Source organism: Chrysemys picta, chromosome 1, assembly GCF_011386835.1.
Source record: "Chrysemys picta bellii isolate R12L10 chromosome 1, ASM1138683v2, whole genome shotgun sequence".
Taxonomy (NCBI): Eukaryota; Metazoa; Chordata; order Testudines; family Emydidae; genus Chrysemys; species Chrysemys picta.
Window position 1 is genome coordinate 168,962,538 of NC_088791.1, and position 20,106 is coordinate 168,982,643.

At 42.3% G+C, this 20,106-nt stretch overlaps 1 protein-coding gene across 6 annotated transcripts in view; it reads left to right on the forward strand.

Moving 5' to 3' along the window:
* Positions 1-20,106, forward strand: part of CD247 (CD247 molecule) — an 80,458-nt gene that overhangs the window by 39,584 nt on the left and 20,768 nt on the right. The window contains exon 1 of one of the 6 annotated variants that reach the window (XM_065575120.1): positions 3,471-3,610. The exons of the other annotated variants lie outside the window; for them this stretch is intronic. The gene's annotated coding sequence lies outside the window, so the exon portion shown is untranslated. Of the gene's footprint in view, positions 1-3,470; positions 3,611-20,106 lie in introns of those variants that run through there. 6 annotated transcript variants of the gene reach the window in all.

Here is a 20,106-nt window from a genome sequence, read left to right on the forward strand (position 1 = left end):
GTAGATTAACATCTGTCTTTAAGGAAAGCGTAGTGACTCACTTTGAGGTTTCAGAGTGGCTGGGGGGATGCTAGTGGGGGGACAATGAGCATGTGTCACATCTTCTATACTGCTGCAGGGTACTAAATTAAAAGGACTTGGTGGTTACGGACATTGTGATTTTTTTGTGGTTGGTTACTACAGAAGCTCACAGTTCTCTGTCTGCCAGCAAATGGGAACAAATCTCAGAGGTCAGAGCTGTTGGTTTCCCCAACGGGATTGAGAACCATCTTCGCAACTGGGTTGCAGAAGTGTCATGAACGATCTCATGAATCAGCTGGCCTTGAGCAAGAAAGAAAGAAAGAGAGGCTGAAGAAATGGATCAGGAAAGTTCTTGACCTTACTGGCATTTAAAATATTCCTGTCTTTGGTCCCCTTTCTTCCTTCCAACCTCATTCAGAGGTCAGGAGGTGTGGATCTATGAAAGAATCCAGTTTGTGCCACAAGAACCAAGTGGAGTGCAGCTGGAAATGTGTTCGGAGAGCCTAGCAGAGCTCCTGGAGCCTAGGGTACTCTGCTGGCTGCCCTGCCTGCCTGGTGGGGAGTATTAGCATGCAATTCGTGGAGAAGCCATTTCCTGAAGGCATTCATGAAAAGCAGGGTTAGAGTGACACTGCCTTATGGGGGCATGCTAGGAAGAGTTTCTCTCAATTGGAGATGAGGGAGAATTTTCCAAAGCTGGATTGGTGCATAGTAGCAGGCCACTGAGGTGAAATGCCAAACTGGCATCATTTTGCCACCTTTAGGAATTCCAGCACTCATGGAAGCAGAGTTCAGGGGTCAATTTAACACAAGGACAATGGGCAGGGTATAGCTAGAGATAACACCTGACATTGTTGCCTCTGTGGCTGCTGGCAGGTACACACTCCATGTGTCATAGCATGCAACTTTTAATCCCTGGGAGCAAGCTTTCTCATGGTAGGCAGGCAGAGGTGTGTGTTCATGTTCTTCCTTGGGTTTATTAAGCACACTGTAGCTCTTTCTAATAGTGCCTGCCATGTTAGTGATCCTCTTTATGGTGGTGTATGTGTATGTGAACCTTGGGAAACTATGGGCATAATGCAGATGAGGCAACATATCAGCCAGTGTTCATGAACACTTCCAGTTGCTAGCTGTGTGCCAGCATAGCTTTGATTCTTTCTCCTTTTGCAGTTCTGAAAATATGTTCCTGCAAGGATAAAGAATCTCTTTTGGGCTTGCCTGCTTCTCCTTCCCTTTAGATGTCCAAGGTGCCGTGTGACTGAGGGCCCAGACTCCTACTGGAGGAAAGGAATAACTGGGTTGTTCAGGAGCGATGGTGTAAAGCTCTGAATTGACCTAGCCCACCTCCACAGTCAGATGTGTGTTCTAATATGCAGCATATACACAATTTGGTAGAGCAGAGGGGGTAAAGAGAAGGAGGTTTCCAAAAGCTTTGTAACACCTAAAGAAAGATGAGTGCTTGCTAGCATGGAAAGCAATTTTGTAAAAGGAAAAATTAACAATAAGGACAGAGAAATGTAACTTAGAGCTGAACGCATATTAGAAATGTGAAGTTCCCGTCTGCAGAAGATAATACACTTTCCCACAGTAATATACCTGCAGAGCTATTAGCTAAACCAGCTCATGAGATGTTCAACGCACAATGTGCATGCAGGAAACAGTGAGCATGAAACTATGCTGCATATTGAAATCCCTGCTGTGTTTTTGTCCCTTTTCTAAAATATCCTGACTGGCATTAACAGAATTATTCAGACTATGAGTTTCAATTATCTAGATCCCTTTGACAGTAGAGTGAAAATCAAAAGACTAGGAGAACTTCCTGAACATTCTGTGTAGTTGCAGAAAACAATTTTAAATATTCAGGCTATTGGTTTTCTGCAGATACTAATTCTCTGTATAAAAATTGTTTCTCCTCTAAAGGATTTATGACAAGTATTCGCGAAATGTATGCATCAGTTGTTTGGGGAGGATTGCGGAGGTTAAAACCATGTAAATATATTTTTATTCCTATCTATAAACATTACTGTGTGTTCTTGTTTTCAAATAATCCCAACCATCCTTTTATCAGAATTAATAAGAGAAGAAAAAACTCTTAACGCTCATGGGAGCAGGATTGGGCCTTCAGGGTGTACGGCACCCCAATATAGATATAGGTGAATGAAAAGAAAGACCCTTTCTTCTCATCCCAGGTATTCCTGAAGATTTAGAGTTACCTACCCCTAATTTTAGAATTATGTTCCATAATATAATCTTTGCCCTATTATGTAAAACATCTATATATTTTTTCCTTTGTTTTTGTGCTTGGATTGAAATTGAACAAGCAACAACTAAAACTGCTGTGAGCATTATGGACATCATGGACCTAATCTTGCTCTCTGTTGCACTGAGGCAAACCTGGAGTCAGTGGAGTTACTCTGGATTTACAGCAGTGTAAAGGAGAGCAGAATCTGGCTCCATAGGTTTATAATTGGGTCTTCTGAACACTACTACTAATAACCTGGCAATGGAGGTTGAATGAATGGTCAGATTTAAACTGCTCCTCCACTGCTAGTGCTCGACTGTTTGGAATACAGAGTAGGTCATGAGAGAGTTAATTCACCCAACTTTTGCAGTAAAATCTCAAATGTGAAACATGACCTTGATGAGAAACAAATTGTCTCCGTTCATCTGATATACAGGCAAATGTGTGACTTTCAGTAGAATTGTATTAATTTACTAAGATAATTTTTTAAATTTTAGAATTATGTCATTTCTAAAATATAGGCTCGGAGAAATATAATTTAATGACACTGAATATTGGAAGAAGAGCACCACTAACTTTTAAATAAGATCTCATCCTCTTTGTTTTTTTTTTCTTGTTAGCTACTCAGGTCTCAAATTACAAACCCATTGTATAATCTTGCACTAGATCTGATTGTGTTCATTCAGCCTGTTGTTGCTTTTTTCTGCAGGCGGTTTTGATAATTTAATGGAACCTCTTAGAAACTGGACATATTCTAATCTCGGAACAACCAATCTAGAAGACGTTTATTTCTAAGTTGCAGCCAGTTGAGAACTTCAATTGTAGCAGAGTATTCAGTGCCATGGTTTCAGCTGTGATATATGGTTTATAAATCTCAATATAAACCTCACATTCTCTAGCTGTCCAGAGAAACGGAGTGTGCAGTATATTACGTAGGAGAGAGCTTTGTCTAGGATTTATTAAGCTCTGGGTAAAATATTTTTTTCTGTTTTTAAAATTCATTAGCTAATGCTTGGTAAAAACATATCTTACTCTTCGTGTGTATGATCTTTTTAACAGGCAAAAATGTTATTTGTGGGAGACATGGCCAGGAGGATGGAATGTTGATACAAAGGTGATGACCGTGTCCTAAAATAGTATAACCTAGGTCACTCATCACCAAACATGCTAGTCAAATAACTGAATAGAAGCTTCCTCTCACCTTTCAACTGGCTGGCTTCCCCCACCCCTTAGGTTTATTAGTATTACATTGATTATAGTGTTATGGCTGAGTACTGGAGCAGACTGAAGCTCCTACCAGAGAAGGAGAGCTTTGGAAGGTTTGCAGAACTGTTTCAGTGGAACAAGGTAGGGGTGTGTGTGTGTGTGTGTGTGCGCGCCAATGAGAATTTGGGGAAATCAACCTCTGCTTTTATTTCTCCATTGCAGAGCTCTTTATTTTGGATAATACTTGCATATGAAATAAAAACGCATTTTGATGTGCATTATGTTAAATTGCTTTTCTAGCCCATTTTATCTGAAGGTAGGGTGACCAGATTGCAAATGTGAAAAATCGGGATGGAGGGGCAATAGGGTCTATATAAAACAAAGCTCCTAATATCGGGACATCTGGTCACTCTCTCTGTGGGTCTTAAAGTACTTTACAGCGGTAGGTGTAATAATTATATATGTAATCTGTTAAGCAGTGACATTTATTGGTTTTGTGTCTAAATGATGCAAAACTGATGGAGAGGCTGCACAAATCATGATGTTTGATGTGATTTCTGAAATCTATAATTTTGTTTGAAATAGGAGCAGTTGTTCCTGGGTTATATTGATCCAAAGGGTAACTGTTTCATTATTTAACACATCCAGAATATGTCTGCAAGTGTGCGTGTGAGATTCCCAGTGAAATTGTTTGGAGAGTCGTACATTCAAAGGCAGAATTTGATCCTTTGCAATGAGCTAAACTGTCTGTGTCTTCTCCTCCTCTGGTTTTGCTCTCCAGGAATAAACCCTGCTGATGCAGTTCCAGCTTTTGAATGATAATTTATTAGAACCGTGCACACTGGGAATTTACAAAAGTGAGGCAATTCAGAGTTAAGGTCCTGCAGTAATTTCATTGCTGGCCTCTGGTGCCTCTGACTTGTTTTATAACCGATTGTAGCATTAATCTGAAAACAGGGCAGGATTGGTAGAAAGACCCGTAGAAGAGGGGGAGAAAAATAATTTTAAAGGAATATCTGCTATTCTTCACAGCTTCCAAAATTCAACAATGACTTTCCAGTAAGAAACAGCTTCTTGTCATACTAATCATAACTGATGTGAAACATGCAGTATAAAATTAAACTTTCACACTGTAAGTATTTTTTCAGAGCAATATGAACAGAACCCTGTCATGCAGTGCCTACAGTTTTTTGGCTTAGTCCCAGATGGGCCCAGAAACTTTAGGCATTAGTATAATATTCAGAGCATTACATATATTCCAAAATAAAGTTGTCGTGTTTTTCTTTTCTTTTTTTTTAAATGCTACTGCATATCTCTGTATTACTGCATGTCTTTTTGTATTCCCTGTGTGGCTTATGCATATTCGCTTAGAGCCCAAATCTGCTACTTCTGAAGTTGATGGCAAAATTTGTTTTGACTTAGATCTTTATCCTGCAGTTAGATCCATGCAGGTGGATCCCTGTGCCCTTGCCAAATCCCCTTAAGCTCAATTGTGCTTTGCATATGTCCACTTGGACAGAACTGATTGCAGGGATGGGGCCTTAGATGGGAATGGAAGTGTGCAGTTTATTTGCATTCACTTATATTTCATTTGGATCCAATGGACCTGAATATAATCACCCTTTCATCTATGAGATTCTAATAACATTACTCCTAATTTACTCCAGCATGGGTGAGATCAGAATTGAGCATCATAGGGTCTGTACAAGCAAGGTAACTTTTAAATAGTTCTCAAATTGTGGATTTGAAATCATCAGCATTCATTTAAAAATGGCTTATTCTGTGGGATGTATTTTAATTAGCACAAAATAAAACAGACTCTTTAGTGGAAAGAAGAAATGTAATGTATAATAGCAGCACTAGGGTTTTCATGTGGGATAAACAGCCGGCAGGCTCAACAGAAGTATAATAGACACCAACAATCCTGTACATGCTTGAATATTTTCTCTTATATAGACATTTTAATTACAAAACTATACCAATGGCGAGTAATTGTGCTCTTATTGCTTGTAGTTTTTATGAATTAAAAGTAGTTAAAAGCGGTATGAAACAAATTCAGACCTATCAGAATCACACTTGTACTTTAACGCAATTTCAGTTGCATGTAGAAAATAAGTCCGCTTCCAGCCAGCCTTTTTATGTAGGTCATGGTCCCCGAGGTGGCCCAATATCGTGGATTTTGAAAGCTTATTCAGATACATAAGTATCCCATCTCTATTGTATAAACTCTGGTTATGTGGTGCTGACTGTAAGCTATTTCTAGAGTAAAATATAAAATATGGCCATAGAAATAACCCAAAAAGACAAAGATATGGAGCAACAGAAATTCTACAGTAAACCTCATCTTAGTACCTTATCAACTGTGACCCAGTGTTAAAGTCCATAAAATAAATGTTTTTTTCTCTCCCCTCCCTCCCCCACACCCTTATACTGATCTATTTTCCAGGTTAATAGTGGTACAAACAAGGATTCTACAGTCACAGAATTAGTGAAAAAAGATACATAATGAATATAATTTATTTTAAGTGATCACTTCAGGGACATGCAATAAATGGTCATCTAAGAAATTAAAGGTTGAACAAAATTGTACTGGAATCTATCTTGGGCGTAAACACGTACTGATTATGCAGGTAAAAATGCCATTGGTTTGACGGAGTTTTGCCAGCATTAGTAATATAAGATCAAGCTCATAGAGGTACTTTTAAAGCAGTCTCTCGAGACGGGGGATTGATCCATAGAGCAGGCTTTGCAATATGAAGAGTCTGACTATGGTGGGAGTATCTCTGATGTTTCTCCTGGAATTATGGAGGAGGTGAATGCATATATGTATATGCAACCAAAGCAGGACTGGGCTTCTGGAATTTCTCTCTGTAGTGTTTTTCAGATAAATATAATTTCCCAGAAAGGTCCAAAAGAAAAACAAATACATTTTGAATGCTATACTCCACAGAACAACAATCACCTTCCCATGCATAAACTGTCATCCCTGACTGCGTTTGTCTGACCTGGTCAGAGAGACCTTCTGGGAAAAGGATACTATATTTAAGTGATCTATAAAGTACCATCTATATGTAGAGCGCCATCAATGAGATAATTGTGGGTTTACAGTGCTTTTTGCCTATTTTACTGTGCTCTGCTTTCATACTCTTGTAATTCAGTCTGTTAATTTTGTTTAGGATTTTTTTTATTAAGAATAACAAGTTTGAAAGTGTGCAGAAGATTCTCCTGCTATGAAGATTCATCCTTAATAAAACTACTATAGATAAAAGCCCTACAGTATTCCCAGTAATGGAATGACATCAGCCTCCAATGTTATTGCTCCAGTGGTTTGATCATTACGGTAGAATATTGTGGTATTTTTTTCTTAAGAAATATTTTTTTATTTTAAATGTCAACATGTTTGTTCTCAGAACATATTTTTCTGACTGAGGCCAGAATATCTATAAACAAACATGTCCCCAATTTCTTTTTCCATCTTCATTGTGTCTGGGTTTTTTTACAGCACTCCATTTCCTGACTGACCTGGTTCTGCAGCTGTTTTTTGTAGGTAGTTCTTGTGACCGATAGGGCAACTGCCTGCAATATCTTCAGGAAATATTGAGTTTAGATACCCTTCGAGTCCATTGTCTTTCATGCAAAGACTAAGTATTATTGTGGGCCTGGATGATGAAAGGACTATATTGACCAATGTGGCAGACAAGAATCAACTTTTGGGACGATACGTGAGAAGTGGATTTCCTGGGAAATAGCTAGGGGGAGGTGAATGCAAGTACCCTCGCTTAACGCTCCCCTGCCCCCACACCTCTGATTTTGCAAAAATCCAGCTCTTTGAAGCTACAACCTGAGGCGAGGGCTATTGTCTGCTGACTAGCTGTTCCCAGGGCCCCAAAATCAAAGGCCCAAACTGTATAAAGGAGTGAGTTTCAGATTCTTGGGTCTGTTTGTTGTGAGCTAACTGTATTGTGAACTTGTAACCCCGGAGAAACCCCATGGTGGGGTTTGAATGACCAATCACCTGTTAGAGTCCATGGAATTGGCGTGATCTCCGGTAAGCTTATTAGCATGTGCATAGGTTCCTTTTATTGTTTTAATTTGTTTTCTCTGGAGTGCTTTCACCTTAAGAAAAAATGTGCTTGCTTAGTAAGGGCTGTGTGGTAACTTCCGTGGGGAATATGCTATTTATAGATGGATAGATTCTTGGAGACAGCAAGGCAGGCCTGTTATGGCAGTCTGACTTGCTTGGGAACTTGGTGTAGGCAAGGCAGTGTGCAGACAGGAAAAATCCCAGTCAGCAGTGGGAGACACATGACTTTGCCCGAGAGCAGTGACGGCCAAGGCACCTGGAGTCTAGAATGGGCCTCTTTGCTGGACCACAAGGGAGAGATGCAGATACAGTTCCCTGAACTGTGACAATTGACTCCAGTGACAGAATAGGAATTTCATGCCTGGAGAGGCTGCAGGATTGGGCCCAATATTTTCAGGTGATTTGACGCTGAGTATTGCTGTGTGCAATTAAAGTGGTTTTTGTCAGCAACCATTTTGAATATTGTACTAGTGACGAAATCAGACAATTGACTCCAGAACTGAACAAGCAAGTGTTTTTTGGGAAGGCTTTATTTAAGTGGATCCACAACAGCCGCTTAATTACTACACAATTTGCTTCACTGTTAGGACCAAATAGAATCAAAAGTCTTAAAAGTACAAAAGCAAATGTTCTTTCAGAAAACGTGCCACATTGTGATTTTGTTTTTTTGGTTCTGTTTTTAGGTAAAATGTAATTTTTTATAATTGGCTTCAAAGATAGAAGAGGTTACGCTTCGTTCAGTGCAGATTATGAAGTACTTTAAAGTTTCATTACATATTAATCTTTAGGTAATTTCGTTTATGGATAGTTGCACACTTTCAGCATTAATTGTTTGATTGTATCAACCGCATTGTTTTAAATGTGATGAATAAATTAATACATATTGTTAATAGAAATGAACTAACAAAACAAGTGACATGCATGAATAAAAACTGATAGACAAAAAAATTTATTGTTTTACTTAACAATTATCACCATCCATTAATGTTGATAAGTGAATTTTATTAGTAATAAAATTTGATACATGCAATGATAATTCATGCAAACTAATAATAATTTTTAATGTACACATATCGATATGCTTGTTTACCTGAAAGTCTATCACCAACACTGTCTGACATCAAGGACAGGTCTGGGCCCTTCTGGTAAATCTTAAGAGAATTGCCTTTTCCATGAGATAGCTATTCTATCTCTAACTTTTTCTACAGCAAGAGCATTAGAGCTGGGCAGGATAATAGATTTTTCATTCCAGGAGAACTTTTTGAGATTTCAAAAATGTCCCCATCAACAATAGGGATGAAAATTCACTCAAAATTTTTTGCAAACCAAAAATCTGGAAAGAATGGATTTAGGTCAGTTGAAACATTTCATTTCAATTTCAACTTTTAAAAACATATTTACTATAACTTAACTTCAATTTTGAAACAAGTCATTTTGAAAGCAGACAATACAATTTAAAAACTTTTTTTCCCCAACTTTTTTCTAAATGAAAATTTGAAACCAACCCACTTCCCACAAACATTTTAGGTCTTGACGTATCAGCGTTTTCCAACAAAAGACTAGTCAAAATATTTCTGACCAGCTCTACTCAGCACTGAAGTATCTAAGCATATAAAAATTCCTAGCACTTGGTATTTTGAGAGCACTTCAATGCCCAAGAGAGTTAGGTGACTAAATATTATTGTTCCCATTTTATGGATGAAGAAATGAAGGCACAGAGGGGTGAAGCACCTTGCCCAACACCACAGAAGTCAGCGGCAGAACTGAGATGTGGGTGTTTCTGTCCACCAGTCTTTTCATGTTACTAGAATACATAATTTTGTAGCAAATTTGCCAGCTCCCAATAATTTAAAATCCCGAGTCTGTACATTCACATATATTGCATTCCTTGGTTATATACCATACAAGTAAGTACATCACAAAAATTTGGTAAATGTAAAGTATTACGATACAAATAAAATGACACTGTAATCTGAGTTGGTGTCCTCCAAAATTGGTTGCAATGCTCCGGTTGTGTAGCAATATTTCATTTTGATTTTAAATTAAAGTCTATATAACAAACTGTTGCACTGTGCACCGCAAAATAGTGATGGCTGTCAGCCCCAGAGGAAATGATAATTTTGGAGGTGGGTGAAGTGATCACTGTCTTCTCCAAGGAGATTTGTGAGGCTTAACTAGTTAGTATTTGCCAGACAGTCTGAGATACTAAGATGAAAGGCTCTTAGGACATCCAAAGCACGGTTGGTTGATTGATGTTAGTTAATTAATATATATATTTTTTAATTATTTCACAGGCTCCTTTTATACAAGGCTTATGAAATGCCTAAATGTTCAAAGTTACATTCAGGTAAAGAGAAGGAGCTGCTGGGAGAATGTTGAGGGGAGAATATCTGGTGGTGGTAACAATAATAATAATAATTAATAATGAAGAAAACCCCAACGTTCAAACTCAGCCTCTCTCTTTACTCTGCATTTACTGTAGCTGCATGTATTCTGGCCACGTTTCTCTTTCACCACATGAGAAGGGAACAGAGGCAGGGGAAGTGACACAAATGGCTGTTCATTAAATGGGTCAGCAGCAGGGGACTGAATGTAATGGGAAAGCCTGCTTTTAACCTTCTGCCTGCCTGAGACAGAGATACAGAGCCTCAGACCTTATGACTGGTGTAAACTTCTTTCTGCCTGCTCCCTCCTCATCAGGATATTTATAATTCTCTCCCTGCCTGGCACCATGCTTCATCTGGGCAGTTGCTCATGCATCTACACCCTTGACTATAAATGTACAAAGAAGCCAGCTTGCAAGTATATATCTGTACTTGAACAGATATAAAATCACCTCGAGTCACAGCTCTTTGAAGTCAATGCCTACAGAGCATTAAGACACACAATGTAAAATAAACCCACTGAACACCCCAGCAGAAATCCATGGGATTTCTCTCCAAGTGCTGCCGATGATGGTTGATGATGATAGCTGGTAATTAGATTTTAACCAGATGGGAATGTGTCTGAGTTAGGTAAACGCTACTGTTGCGGGTATGCAGATCAAGGGCAGTGAGCAGAACCTGCTTTCTGGGTAGCACCCTCAATTTGGGGGCATTTCTGAATGAATCCAATCATTTCTCTTGATTATCACTTCTCCCTCCCTAGTAGATAGCAGTTTCATCTAGTGGTTGGAGCAGGGGACTGGGAGTTAAGGCTACCTATTCCCATCTCTGTCACTGACTTCCTATATGACCTTGGGCAAGTCTCTTAACTCTGTGGTACCTCCATTTACTGACTCATCTGTAAGGGTACTTCCCTATATTGTAGGGGTCGTGAGCCTTCATTAATGTTTGTAAAGTCTATTGAGAACCTTGAACGATAGACATCTTACAAGTGCCTTTATACTTTAATCTAAATTTGGATGGCTTTGACTGTCAAGTGGCTGTGCCCCCTACCATGAGGTAAATGAAGGGTCTGCATGTGCCTTTGCTCTCTGGCATGGGCTTGACTTGGCACTCTCAAGTGGTGTAGAAAGCAGTTGATTTCAGAAGAGGAACTGGCTTCATGCCAGCAGGATGGGGTGTGTTTTGTGTGCAGCCCGAACAGTTCTTTCAAGTGCTCACCAGCAGCAGCACCTGCAGCTGCGGCAGCTTTGATCCACGTTGACGGCATCGCAACAAGTTGTTCATACGTTGTAGCTCTTGCTTGTGTGCCACTTCCACGCTGATGACTGGAGTGCCCCAAAAGCATATCTATAAAACACTTGCGGCTGTAGTTTCTCCTCCTGTCCCTCCGTCCTAGTTTGCATGATTTTGGAGTGCTGAATTGGAATATATTCCCCAGAGCTGGCATTGAGCTCAGGGGAGAAGAGTGGTGCTTTTTTCACAAAGCCAGCGAGCTCTGGAAGCCAGTGTCTGCCTGAGCCGAGTTCGACGACCGGCGTGAGAGCAAGGCTCTCTTTCCATCCCCAAAAGCCCACTTGGATACCCTGGCCAATTGTCCCTCAATTCTGCTATTATGAGATCACCTCTAGGCATGAAAGAGTCATCTGGGCTCTGTGGCTGCTATGCTGAGATTGTGTTTAAATGGGCTCCTTGTTAGCAGTCCAAGACACTGCTCAGTTTTGACTATTTGAGCACAGGTAACATTATTACAAAACCATCCAGCTGCTGGAACTCCCCATCCAAGGAATAGGTATATGCAGCATCAGTAAGTTGAATTTTACGAGATGGAGATTTGAGGGGCTGGGGTGGTGTGGAGAGAAGATACCGGTTAGGTTATCCACTCCAAGACTGTTCTCTATACTATTCGCATTCTTCACTCGTGTTCAGCACCAGCAGCAAGCAAGCTGGGTGCTGTACCGGGCATAGTCCCTGTCCCAAGCTGCTTGATGCGTAATACTTAATATCTTTCTAATATATTGTTTTGTTCAGTCTAACTTTAAAATTCCATGTTGGTGGGATGTCCATCCCGCTTGGGTGATGATTCCACAGCGAAAGAGCCTATGTGTTTGTCTTCTTGAATGTGGCTGGATATGTGCACAATAATATATTTACACTTGATCACTCTTGTGTCATCCTGTCTCCAACTCCTCACATTTTGTCTTTCTCACTGTCCCAGGATGCTATTTCAGATAGGGGAAAATTTAGTCTGATTTTCTTAATGTCCTCTGATTACTCCCAGTTATACATTAAATATTTTCTCTTCCTCCTTTGTTTACACCCTTTACAAGTTTGTTGGCTGTTATCAAGTTTTCCCCCTTACCCCTTTTACAGATGAATCTCCTTTTTTTTTTTAATCATCCAACTGATTGTCGAGATGAGTTCACAAATTGAAGCTTAGCTTCTAAAAATGACAAACACAATTTTAGCAATTCTGCAAATATAGTACCATATTTAGCTGCATATCATTGCAATAATATTGCTTTTTTTCTTGGATATGACATATGATCTCATTGTCAAGACTTGATTGCAAATGTAGGGGAAATTCCCTTTCTAGTGGAGTGTGAAATGTCCTTCTAGACTAGCAGCTGGAAGAATTTGTAGCTACTAAAAATTTCCCTGAGCGGAGGCTTTTTGTGAGGGGATGGGGGCAGCAGCTGTCTATTTACATATTGTCCTTCCCCCCCACCCACCCATGATCTAGCTTGGTCATTTATTCAAGAGCCTTATGCATTTGCCTTCTTGAATGGTGGATATGTGTACAAAAATATACTTGATTGTCCTTGTCATCCTTACCTCACCCTCTCATGTGTTGTATTGCTCTGTACTGGTGTGGTTTTTAAATACGTAAACGCCAAAAGAGAGGCTGCTACATTAGACATTTGGTTGTCTGGTAGAGAGAGCTAAATTTGGGCGGGAGGGGGGGAGGGAATGAGGGACAAAAAGCTACCACCCACCAATCAATAAATGGAGAAGTAACCAAGCTAGAAGCAACCTTTACAAATATAATACAATAGTGATGGTCCTCATTGCTACAGTATATCTATTGTAAGCTGTAGAACTTTAGGCATTCCTACGGAATACGATTTTGGTTTCCACAAGGGGACTTGAAAGCTTCAAACAATCTCTACTTCACAGTCTATACAATCTGTTTTATTTGGGCTCCTGACTGTAAACTCCATTAGTCTGTAAAATAATTTCCCAAGGGAAGTGGTAGAAATTGTCAGTTGGGGGCACTTAAAATAGATTGGACAAAGCAGTAGAAAATATACTGTAGGGAACAGTCCTGCATTAACTAGATTTGACCTCTAAGGTCTCTTCCATCTCTGAATATGGTTCTGTGCTCACTCTAGAAAAACAACACCTGTCTAGTCTAATACACCTCTAAGAGATACGTGGCTAACGTCCATGTCCTGAAGCCGCTGGATAGGAGGGTCTTGTCTGCATTATTGCTCAATTTGCTGTCACTAGGAGCCTTAATCAGGTTTGTTTCAGGAAAGCCCTCTGTGCAGAGTTCTTTCATTTCTCAGTTTTGCAAGCAGTTGCTTTTTCTGAGAATGACTGACTGTTTTGATGAAGCTAGGAGTCCCCTTCAAGAGATGAGCAAGACTCTCCCTCCCCTCTGCTTCTGACGGAGGATCAGGAGACATTCAGAGATGAGGATGGTTACTGTGTTTTATGGGTATGTTGCAAGTTCATCTCTTTCCTCCTCCTCCTCCCCCCTCCTTTCCCCCACAGCCCTTCAGATTGGGAAGGCAGGTGATTTCTCATGCTTGCGAGTGTGCTATGTCCCCTTGAAATAGCTCAGACAGCTGGGAGGAAACTCTCTTGACTTGCTTCTGTCACCATACACTGGACCTTTTTATCCATGGTTTTTATTCTGTGCTGTGGTAGGAAGGGCTCAGATCTCTGTTTCTAATAACACCTTCTAAGCTGTGGCCATACTCATGGAGGAAAGACAGTGCTCTTTTCCCCTGTTCTTGAACCTATTGCTTTCCTCATGAAACCTTCCCATAAGTGTCTGCCTTAAGTGTGCCTAAACACTGGGACTCCAAGGACTTGCCAGGAGCCTGAGTGTTGCACAAAATGGCAAGAAATGGAGCTGTCTGTAGCTTCCTTCATCTTCCATATGGAGGTGTAGCATGTGGAGACTACGGTACCAGCATGCAATGTTTTATCTTTATCTAAGCAGCCTGACTGGCTCAGAAAGAAGATGGGCCCTGCAGTCTGTCTGTCTGGGCTGCCCCTCCATTTTAAGGATGAGAGTAACAACGGGCCATGTTGTAGAACTCCATGGAGTGCCAGCTGCACTTTGGCCACTGTGGGTTATGTGCATGGGTGAGCTAGTAGCGAATACAGAGTTCCTCCTGAGCTCTAAAATACCACCTTGGAAGGGAAGATCTGCTGCTGTAGTATCCGTGGCTTTTGGACTCATTCACTTGCTGGTTTTGAAAGTGTCTGGCTTGAAAAGGCAGAGCTAGAAAATCTCTGTCTGGAAACACATTCTGCAACTCTCCAGCTGTGATTGCTCACGTCTGCACATTATAGACCTTGAACATACACTGGGGGAGCCTCCTGAACTCTTATTTCCCGCTCTGCACAGGGACTGTTTACTTTTGTGATTACTCATTTCTAACTCCCTAGCATTATTTACTAGACCCATAAACAATTCTGCACTTGCTAACTGGGGAGGTGTGAGGTAGCCAGTCCCTGTGTTCATTCCCTTCTTGGCTTGTTTCCTTCACGCTGCTTCACCAAGGTGCCTAAACGCTGGCCTAGAGGATTCCCCTCTACCCCGGTCCTGTGGTGAGAGGGGTGTTTGGTCCCCATGTTTGTTCAGTCCTGGGTTTCTCCACAATGTACACTTCAGCCCCATATTCTTGTGGCCTGTGATATTAAGTGAGCAAATAAACTAAGCCAATAGCTGATGCCTGAACTACTTTTTTTCTTCACAAAAGCAGCTGAGCACTTAAGGTCAGCAATAGAAATAGGGGAGGTTCCTGTCCTTTCCCAAAGGAAAGGAAGCATGGGCTAGTGAGTGGAATATATGGGCAAAGATCTGGATTCTGTTCCCAGCTCTTCCAGTGCCTTGCTGAGTGATTGTTGGCAAGTCACATACAGCTGAAATTTCAAAGTTGGTCACTATTTTGGGTGCCTCCGATTTGGGACAGGGATTCTTTTTATTCTGTGTTTGTACAGCACCTAGCACAATGGAGTAGGACTCCTAGAGGCACTAGTGCACTATAAATAATATTTGATGCTCAGCTGCTGAAGAGTCAGTCTTATAGCGTCTGAAGTGCTGAACAGCTGCAGTTCCTGTTGACTCAAATTGGTGTTTGTGAAAACGGAGCCCAACGTGTCTGAAGATGGGAACTCAAAATAGTGACCATGTTAGAAAATGTTGGACTTAATTTCTGTGCTTCGACTTCCTTATTTGTAAAATCGGCCTAATACTAGCCTTACAGTATAAAGGGGCAGCAGGCCTTAATTCCTTAATGTTTGTAAAGCAACTTGAGTTCCTTGGATAGAAGTTGCTATGAAACTGCAGAGCGGTGGCGGTCTAGAAACAATAACACCTTTATCCAAGCAGGGCCGGCTCTGGCTTTTTTGCCGCCCCAGGCAAAAGAGCCTCCCGGCCCCCCGGGGAGGGCGGCGAGCCCCGCCGGGGAGAGCGGAGTGCCGGGGGCCAGAGCGCCGGGGGGAGGGCGGCGAGCCCGGCCGGGGCTCCGCTCTCCCCGGCGGTGAGCCCGGTCGCAGCCCCGCTCTCGGGTCGGAGCGCTGCGCCGCCCCCTCCAGGTGCTGCCCCAAGCACCAGCTTGGTGGGCTGGTGCCTGGAGCTGGCCCTGTATCCAAGTTAGAGTATAGAGGCTGCAGTACCCAGGCTGGGTCAGAGGGTAGTGCTAAGAGGCTATAGAATCCCTACCCCTCCATCTAATTGTCTGTTTAGATGGCTCCTTTAAAATGGAATATAAAGCTTCCTGCTGCCAGCAGAATGTATCCAGAATTTATTTTGTATAAAGGTTCTTATACTGTGCTCATCACTGCAGTATCTGAACATCCTAATTTAATTAAGCCTGTGATTCAGCAAATCACTTACGCATGTGGCCCAGTGTGACGACTACTCACATACGTACTTAAAGTTAAGCATGTGCTTGATTGAGTTGAGGCCCAAATGAGCATGATGAGCAACAGTTGGCTCCTGATTGCTGGATTGTGAGAGGGATGGTTTGGTGGCCCCCTCTTCAGGACTGAAGCACCTAGAATCCCTCAAAGCACAGGATTGAAGCCTGGCAACATCATGTCGGCTTTTTGTTGTTCTGAGGCAGGTAACTGAGTTGCTTGGAGAGAAGCCCATAAAATCCATCATCCTGGATGAGCACGTCCGATCCCATGGCACTTTCTGCATGAGGGGTTTGCCTTGGTGTCCTGGCCAGGACACCTCTGCCCTTAGGAGGATGTATGTATGTATGTATGTATGTATGTATGCATGTAGGTTATGAAATGTCTGAATAGCACCTCTAAGGTTGTGCTTCGAGACAAGACTAATGGGCTCAATTCTGTTAGCGCTCACCAGTTCCTAGGAGACGCTGGAGACCGGCATTCGTGAAAAGTGTTGTGAGGCTGCTAGTCTCTGGCTCTACGTCAGTAGGGGGGAGGTGCGGGGGTGTGTGCATGCTGCGTGTATGTGTACATCGGATAGATAGATGACTGGGAGATAAGCCCCTGGGATTGCAACATAGCACAGGAAACCTCGCGCTCTAGAGACACAGCTGTCAGCTCTGAGTAGAGGGGTTGAAACTGCTCTCTGTAACCACACCGAGCACTCGGGCTGTGTTCAGAGCTGAGCTCTTCTTTGACTTCAGCATGGCCCCTCTCTCTCAGGCCCACAGGCTTCCTCTCCTTTAGTTACTATTTCACTCAGTTCTCACTAAGGAGTGTGGTGGTTTTTGGGTTTTTTTTTTGTTTCCTTTTTAAGAAAAAGGTGCAATGGGTTATCCTTGTGAGAACAGGGAATAGTCTTTCACTTTTCTGCTCTGTGGGGTATAAATGGGGCCCTACCAAGTTTACGGTCCATTTTGATCAATTTCACAGTCATAGGATTTTAAAAATTATAAATTGCATGATTTCAGCTATTTCAATCTGAAATTTCAAGGTGTTGTAATTGTATTGTCCTGACCCAAAAAGGAGTTTTGTGTGGGTGATAAGGTTACTGTAGGGGGGTTTGCGGCACCGCTACCCTTACTTCTGCGCAGCTGCTGGTGATGGTGCTGCCTTCAGAGCTGGGCAGCTGCAGAGCAGTGGCTGCTGGCCGGGAGCCCAGCTCTGAAGGCAGAGCCACCGCCAGCACCAGTGCATAGGAAGGATGGCATGGTATGGTATTGCCACCTTACTTTGGTGCTGCTGCCTTCAGAGCTGGGCCATCGATTAGCAGCCGCCACTCTCTGGCCACCCAGTTCTGAAGGCAGCAGCGCAGAAGTAAGAATGGCATGGTATGATATTGCCACCCTTACTTCAGTGCTGCTGCTGGTGGGGTGCTGCCTTCAGAGCTGGGTGCCCGGCCAACAGTCGCTGCTCTCCAGCCACCCAGCTCTGAAGGCAGCACAGAAGTAAGGGTGGAAATACCGCCACCTCCCTAAAATAACCTTGCAGCCCTCCTGCAACTCCTTTTTGGGTCAGAACCCCCCTGTTTGAGAAACGCTGGTTTCCCCTGTGAAATCTGTATAGTATAGGGTAAAAGCACACAAAAGACCAGATTTGCACAGAGGGAGACCAGATTTCATGTGATGTGTTCTTCATGGCAGTGAATTTGGTAGGGCCCTAGGTATAAATGCAGAGGGGATTAAGGCTGCCTCAGTGGTATTTGGACTCCAGAGTCAGAGGGGACTTTGGAAGTGATAGTAAGTCTGCAGCGGAGCAAAAGAGTGGCTGCTTCCAGCTGACCACCTGCTGTGGAGGGGAGGCTACTTCACTTGGGAGGAGAGTCTGTCTGTGGGAGGCGGCTGGGAGGGAATTTCTCAGGGGTCTAGGCTGGGCTGGGAGGAAGTCTGGCTAGCGATCTTAAACACTACGTGGGTTCCACTGTGTAAAGTTCAAACTTTGTGTTACAAAGCCCTGCATGACTCTGTCCCTCCTGCTTATCCGCCCTGTGTCATTCCATGTCTCCTCACATCCCTCTGCTCTGCCTACCGTGCCAGCCTCATCCACCTGAGTGACGGCTTCTCGTGCATTGTCCTTAGGCTGCCACTGAGCATTTACGTATATGATCAAAGTACCGTATAGATCCTAGCTAATCCTCGCAACGTCCCAGTAAGGAAAGTGGGTAAATATTATCCCTGTTATACTGGTAGAGCAGAGACATAAAGGTGCAGTTACTCACCCAAGGCCACGCAGTGAGTGAGTGGTAGAAGCAGAATTAGAGCTCCGAACCTCCCAATACCCAGCCTTGCTGCCTTCCTGAGCTCATCCACAAAGCCCTGACCATCTTTGCATTTAAGTTCCTCCTAGAGACTTAATCGTGTGTGATGCCTAAGGTGAACTTGCTGACTATCTGTGACAAGTTTCAGGAGTAATCTGGAAATAGCTTACTTGTTTAAAATATTAAGATAACAGTACCTTCTCTCTCTTTAAATTAAGCTCCTTAGGGCAGGGATTGTGTTGCATTCTCTGTTCAGAAAACACCTTGTGTTACCTCTCCCCATTTGGACCATCCCTAGTGCCTGAAGGTAGAACCTCTTGCTTTAAAAATGTTAGTTGTCTATTGTTGGACTCATCTAGCTGGGAGCAGCAGCAGACTCATAAACCTCTATGGATTAGCCACTGAGGGAACATGTAATACGCACTGGACGGCGGAGTACCCAGGACCTATGGGCACTACTGCAAATAATCATTAATATTGAAGGGGCCCTTAATCCTATAGGGGGATTATTAAATTAAAAGTCCTTATTCTGTTAAAAAGAATTTTCACAGATTTTAAAACTTCAGTGTGTGTGTGTGTGTGTGTGTGTGTGTGTGTGTGTGTGTGAGAGAGAGAGAGAGAGAGAGAGGATACTGTCCAGTGCGTGTCATTGTATTTGTATCTTAGTATGTTAACGTATGACAGTGAATGGACACAGACACTTTCACTGTCGTCTTGTCCACAGTGAGCCATTGATGAGTGATTATGCCTTAAAGCAAAAATATTCCCATCCTTTTAAGCCATTTAAAATAAATATAGGTAAGCGTAAGCCTGCAGCTTCTGTGGTTAAATGAGTTACTGGAGTGTGAATTATCAAAGCCAAAAAAGCCCATTTATCAAAAGATAACGATAGCGCAGAGTCCGAGTTACAAAATGAGAAGCCATTTAAGAGGCCTGCGCAAGGTTTAATTCCTTTTTTACTTCAAAATATCTAAATATATATTTCCATGTTCACCATATACCACATATGCTGTAGAAAGTATGTTAATATACACAACAATAGATGGTTCTCTCATAATGTGGTTCTGGTCTACTTGTGTGACATTCTGGGGAGACCTCTTGTCTGGTGCTCTGAGCAGCTCTGCGGCAGGTTCATTTCCTGGCCCCCCTCTTTCTCCCTTGGCTACTCTGGGTTTTGCTGTCTGCTGTGGGGGTGGGTGGGGCTTGAGGGGGAGTGGAGGAGGGGTGAGTAGGAACAGGCTTTCCATGAGCAGCTTTCTTATTGCCTTGTGCGGCTAGGTTATGGTCACTCCTTGTCTGTCATTCACATTGTCCCAGCTCATCTCCTGCTTGTCAGTCTTGAGGCCCAATTCTGTAAACCCTCACTCACAAATATTATCATTTTTATTTTGGTAGCACCTTAAAGGCGTTGGTTGGGGCTCCATTGTGCTATGCACCGTATAAGCATAGAACAGAAGATGGCGTCTGCCCTGAAATGCTTTCAGTCTAACATAGTCCCATTGCAGTGACTTGTAGGACTAATAGATGTTCACAGCAGAACTTTCCTTATTACAAATGTAAGGAATACAGTAGAATCTCAGAGTTATGAACACTTTGGGAATGGAGGTTGTTCGTAACTCTGAAATGTTCGTAATGCTGAACAAAACATTAGGGTTGTTCTTTCAAAAGTTTACAATCGAACATTGACTTAATACAGCGTTGAAACTTTACTGTG